This window comes from Manduca sexta, chromosome 24, assembly GCF_014839805.1.
Source record: "Manduca sexta isolate Smith_Timp_Sample1 chromosome 24, JHU_Msex_v1.0, whole genome shotgun sequence".
Classification (NCBI taxonomy): Eukaryota; Metazoa; Arthropoda; class Insecta; order Lepidoptera; family Sphingidae; genus Manduca; species Manduca sexta.
In genome coordinates, this window is record NC_051138.1 from 7,426,530 (window position 1) to 7,432,748 (window position 6,219).

The following is a 6,219-nucleotide window of genomic DNA, read 5'->3' on the forward strand; positions in this document are numbered from 1 at the left end:
GTAAAATAAAAAAAGAATGGCGATAATGATATGTTACGCGTCTTAGGCATGATATTATAACTAGTCTAATTTGATATTGAATATAAGTCATAGTGGAAGTCCAGTGGTCCAAAATCGAAGATTGAACGTCTTTGACGTTCTTCTATACTTTTTTTTCTATATGAACTTTAATTATGCCTAATCTCACACATACGTATTTTTTTTATTATTCACGTATTCATCTTCTTTACTACATAATAATATTATACAGAGGAAACTTGTTGGTTAACAGGGGCTGGTTTCTAGAACAAGTGAATTAATTTTGAAAATTCGTTAAGTTAAGGAAAATATAAAGCGGGTCTCTCTTTTTTATTTTCCAGGATTTTTTTCACTCGGGCGGAGCCACGAACAACTGCTATTATATACATAAGATGCGGTTTATATCAATATATTGTTTAATTTCTACCAACCCATTCAACTCACGCTGATTCTATTATATAGAAGTAATGGCTTTGGAAGCTTTATTTTTATAATCACTGGCCCGAAACTTGTTAATCGCATTGAACACAGATATTTTTTAAACATGATGAGACATTACAGTATGTAGTGAGAACTAATATACAAAAACACTTAAAGAATCGCAACTAAAAATACTCTTTGTTGTTATACGCACAGTAACCCTACTGTACCTGATGTCCAGATATACACAGGCCGATTCCGGAACGTGACATGCTTACGTGGGCCACTATGGCAGATTTTAACGCATACCGTCTTATTTATAACAAAAAATCGCAAAGCTATGCTTAATTACGTCTTAACTAGTCCGCTCTTAAACTTTTAATCACCGGCAATGATAAATTTTGGCAACTAAATATTTAACACCTCTTGAAGCTAAAACAAGTTTATAAGTAAATTTTTTGGTAATCGGTGGCAAAGCAATTGATTATAAGTAAGACTGCTTATCTACGGTGGTGGCTATCCGGGTGGATATAAATATATCCTACCCCACGTACTTTATACACGGGTTAATAAAACACAAGCAATATTTGTTACGATGTATGTTTTTATGTTTATAAGTACATTTTTAAATCGATGCCAAATTGATCGCTGAACAAACATAAAAAAGTTACAATGAATTGAGGAACTTTAAAGTCGGTTAAATGAACCAGTCATTGACAGTGTATGACTATTGTAATAAAGCTCAGAACAAGAACAAGCATAGAAGGAATCTAAATCACCCTCATATACTTATCCTATTTTTTCAAATAGGCCAAAACCGTTGAAAAGAACGAGACAAATATTATGTTGCTAAGGTCGGCTTGCGTACACTTTAAAATAATCAAATGGTTACCTTTGGTCCTCTCTATGATGCCGAATAAAAAAGCAAATAAAATGTCAAATGTTCCAACTTGCCAATCTCAAAACAATGTCACAAACGCGCCCACACAATTTAGTTACGTTATACTTCAGCGCGTGCTTTTCAAAAGTGGCTACATGTTGTGTAATATTTTTGTTGTTAATGTTAATAAATACACAGTGCTGTTTAAGTAAAATATAGTCCTAGGAACAAGCAATGGCATGCGTTATTGTGGAGTGTAAGTCTCATTCTTCTCGTAAAGAAAATGAAACTGAAATCATCAGCTTCCATCGGTGAGTAAACAAAAATCCTAATATATTTGCTTAAACCCTGTACATAAGTGCAAAAAGTGTTGTTAATTATACTTTATTATGCTGTAGTCATATTATAAACTGCTGTTGGCCATTCGATCCAGTCATTATTAAATATTTATAATTTTTACCAATTTACGTAGTCGTGTTCAATAGTGTTGTGCTGCATATTCTGTCGATAACATAGATGTTAGTATTGTAGTTTACTATTTTGCATAAATTGCCTTTTACTTTCAATATACGGTGGTGTAGTGGTAAAAGCCACTTGGAAACCGTGCGCGAAGGCTGGGGTCGAGGAAACTATCTGATTTTCATAGTGTGTTTCATACAATGTGTTTCATTGCAGATTCCCCACAGATAATGCTATAAGGCAGGGGTGGCCAACCGGTCGATCGCGACAAGTCCAGTCGATCGTGGCAAGGCAAAAATATAAATACGTAGAACAGACCGCGAAACATACCTAATCACTAACTGCTGCACGCATCGTCTTGTATCATTTTTTAATCAAAATAATAATAAATTCTGTACTGAACTATTTTGTTTCATTTAAGATTTCGAGATGTATTTAGCTTGGTATATCGCACAGAGTATCATCAGAGAAAAGTAGATCTTGGGTCTTACCAAGTTGGCCACCCCTGCTATAAGGCAAAAATGGATCGTTTCCATAGCTCGTCCCAATTGGCATTGGAAAAAACAGCACCGTGTTTGCTCTAAGCATTTCGACAAAGTTTTATTAACATTGAAATAAGTTATCAATCATATGTGACATGAATGACACCGCTGTGTTTTAATTTTACTGTCCCATTTTAGTAGCTTCTGTCAAATCACACCTCTTGGGTATCTTTTATATACCCAGACCTCATTTGGTACTTGAATACCATATTAGGGTTTTGATATCTTTTTTTTAACCTTTATCTAAAATAGCATTTTGCAACGGTTTGTAGTTGACTGACCGAAAAGTCTTTATTTTAGTAGGTCTGTCAATTTATCATAGCCGATAGACAAAGCATTTATCGATATCGATAAGATGTCAGAAGGGATCGCAACACAATTAAATTTCTTGCTGACAAAGACAGAGTACACTCAAATGTCATAATGTTACTTCTATGCTTGTCATTGTTCTGAGTAATAAAGGTTACTTCTTTGATTTTAGAACAGTAGACCTACTTCGAAAAACGAACACCGAAACGTCGTTCCGAAACGAAGAAACAACGAACTTCGGATTTAACCCTACTACCAAATTACTTCGTATCCGTCATCGTTCCTTTCGGAACCATAAACAATCGTTCGAATGAAAATATTGTGTCGGATTAGAGATGTATATCTTCAAAAACCGTAAATTTTTACCTACTATGATATTCTTGTGAAAAAAACATATAAATTCGATGTCTAATTAGGTTTTCTGTAATATAACTAGTATTTCATAACTCTAAATATTTATTAGTTATAAAATAACAAATGTTTTTGTTGATTTTGCAATCTACGATCTTATTGCATAATGTTTTAATCTGTGGAATATTAGAATTTTTGACAATTGATGGACATTGACAAGTTGACTGGCGAAAATCACAACAAATTGGAATTGTAATTTACAAGTAAAATTATTTATTGTATTGGTAAGTTTATTATTAAAATGTTATTTACTCGCTTTAAACAAATGATATTTTTCATTGTAAAGGCAGTTATTGTGTAATAACAAGTAAATTCCTTGGTTTGATCTATTAAAGGAATCATTAGTTTTGCCCATCGATATACACAATGGTTTTTACGGTAAAATTTATTGAATCTTTCTATGAATTTTATTATTTTTCATCCCAGTAGGAATAAGAACCCATATATTTATGTACCCTGTGTTAGGATGTTTACAATAAACAATTAACATTTTTCTTATGATTCCACCTAACAGTTTCAAGGAGAGTACGACGACGAGTGCACCCAGCGACACAGGCGGACCTCTAATCGGGTCCTTCGCATTGACTGAACTGAAAAAAAAGAAGTACTGGAGGAGGTTCTGAGAGAGTTAAAAGATATGAACAAAAAAATAAATATAAAAATGATTGTAATAATGTTTTATTTTCCGATAACATATATTTGGTAGTTAATCTTCCATGCGTGATGCAGTGTTGGTTATGGCAGTTGTTTAATTATTTGTTTTTGAAACAAGAAAACATATTATGTTTAAAGTCTAATAAATTCAAAGTCATAGGCACTTTGTTCAAAGGATGGCATAAAATTCATAAGTTTTCTAATGGTTATATGGGTGCAGTCAATGCACCCACATACATTTGCCTGGAATTACATATTTATGAAAAAATGAGAAATTATTTATTGCCTTGTGAAAAAACAAAAACAAGATCATTTAGACGTTAAGAATATTACAATACTAATACCAGCTAGGTTCTTAAGAAAGGTAGAAAGTAATATTTCTTCTGTAGCTTACCTTAGTGGTAGTATCAATTCCCCGTATATGTTCTTTGGAGGAATTAGTGGAACTATATCCTCGCAGATGGTTTCAAAAAGGGGTGGCAAAGTCCTATAAGTTCTTACAAATTCCATGTTGCGAAGGTTTTACGCAGTTAGAGACGCTTCCAACTTCGCCCAGCACTTTCCTATTGCAACAATTCTTCACACAGGAGTTATTGAGCAATTTTAAAACCTCTGAAGTACCAAACGAAAATCAAACGAAAGGCTTAGAGCTTTCGTAAAATTGACGCTAAGATCCGAACGAAGAAACGATGTATTTTATGTCAAATGGGTTCTCATAGTGCGGTCGACGAAAGTAAAAATGTCATAAGTGTCAAAATCCGATTACGGATCCGTTGTCGAATCCGCCATCGGATCCGTAACACTTCGTAGTAACAAAATGTACGATCCGTCATCCGAAACTACGGATTTCGTTTTTCGAAGTAGACTCTCAGGGATGGAAATCGTGAAGACGCGTTAACTAATAACATGTTACGCGCCGCTATCCTAGCCGATGACATCGGGCGTTTCCGGAAGTATTCGGCTGCGCGGGCAGGCTGGCAGAAGAGAAGATATGTCACGCGGCGACTATTCGATTATTATTCTCTCTGGCTGGACGTTGTCAAAAGAATGTCTAAAATTGTATTCTGTAATTATTTTGCTAATATAATGTTTACTGTAAAAAGAGCGTTTTACATTCAGAAGTGGGATTATACAAATGATAATTTGAAGTTACATTGAATTCGAATGTGAAGAGAACTATCGGAATAAATCTGTGATGAATCATTGAATGCCAAAATTAAAATTACCAGATTCTCAGATTTTTAGTTACCATGGCAACGTCTACGTCTGTTGAAGTAAATATGTTGGGAATGCATATGGAATTGATGTCTGCACATTAGTACGATTAACGACATTCATAACAAAAACTTCTTTATGCCTGCTGCTTGGCTCACTGGAGAGGGTGTTTTCTTAGAAACTAAATCATTGGAGACAGGAATGACTGGAGTCATGTGAAGTCAAATTAGTGGCGCAACACTTCAGGCTGACAATGCGAACGTGCGTAACTGTTTATTTTATTTAATCTGATCTGTCTGTGGCCGTGAGCCTTTTGATAATATTCTATCTGCAGCCGTGACCATTTTGATCATATTCTGTCTGTAGCAATGACCATTCTGGTCATATTCTGTCTGTAACCATGAGCATTCTGTTCATATTCTGTCTGTAGTCATGAGCATTCTGATCATATTCTGTCTGTGGCCATGAGCCTTCTGATCATATTCTGTCTGTAGCCATGAGCATTCTGATTAGTGTTACTAGGTCCTATTTGTTTGAAATCGGGCAACAGGTAAAACAAATCGGGATCCAGGTTGAAGGTCGAAACACAAAAAATACTGCAAGTCATGCTAATGTTGGTTTTCATTGCAATTTCTGTTTTAACATCGAATCATAGATCACGGTACAGTCGCGTCTCTAAACAACAGAACAAAATAAAACTATACCTACAGGGCTAGTGATGTGATGTGTTGTTTATTTTTTTGATAATAATGTCTTTTGATAAATTTATTGATTTTCGGGACATTTAATGTCCCAATCAGTCGCAAATCGGGACGCGTCTCCAGAACTCTGATAACCGGGATATTCCGCGCACATCGAGACACCTGGTAACACTACGTCAGAACATACTCTGTCTGATTTGACTGCTTTATTTTACTGATCTGCTTCATTAATTCTGCCTTATTTGATTCCTTCTGTTTTTCTAGTTCTGTTTCTGGTTTAGTGTTTATATTTAATTATAAACTATAAGTATATAATATCTGTGAATTCATTAATCTTACATGGAAAGCTTACAGTCTGACATAAAGAGATTAAGCTACAATATACGGCAGGAGTACAATATTATGTGATTTGTGGTATACGAGGTTCCAAAATCCAGTCAACTGTGTTGATGTATAAATGCAATTTAGGAAAACAGAGTAAAGAAAATAAGACAGAGCAAACGTTGTTGTTTAGAAATGTAATATAATAATATAATATAACATACATATCTTCTGTTCCAGATACCCTCACTGATCTGGTTTGGAGCATGATAAAAAAAACTATTCTGTC

At 34.5% G+C, this 6,219-nt stretch overlaps 1 long non-coding RNA gene across 1 annotated transcript; it reads left to right on the top strand.

The window, feature by feature from the left end:
- Positions 1-2,818: 2,818 nt before the first annotated feature.
- Positions 2,819-3,640, top strand: LOC115448736. The gene is made up of 2 exons (XR_003939119.2): positions 2,819-3,263; positions 3,554-3,640. It is a non-coding gene; the product is annotated as an uncharacterized LOC115448736 (long non-coding RNA).
- Positions 3,641-6,219: the final 2,579 nt, after the last annotated feature.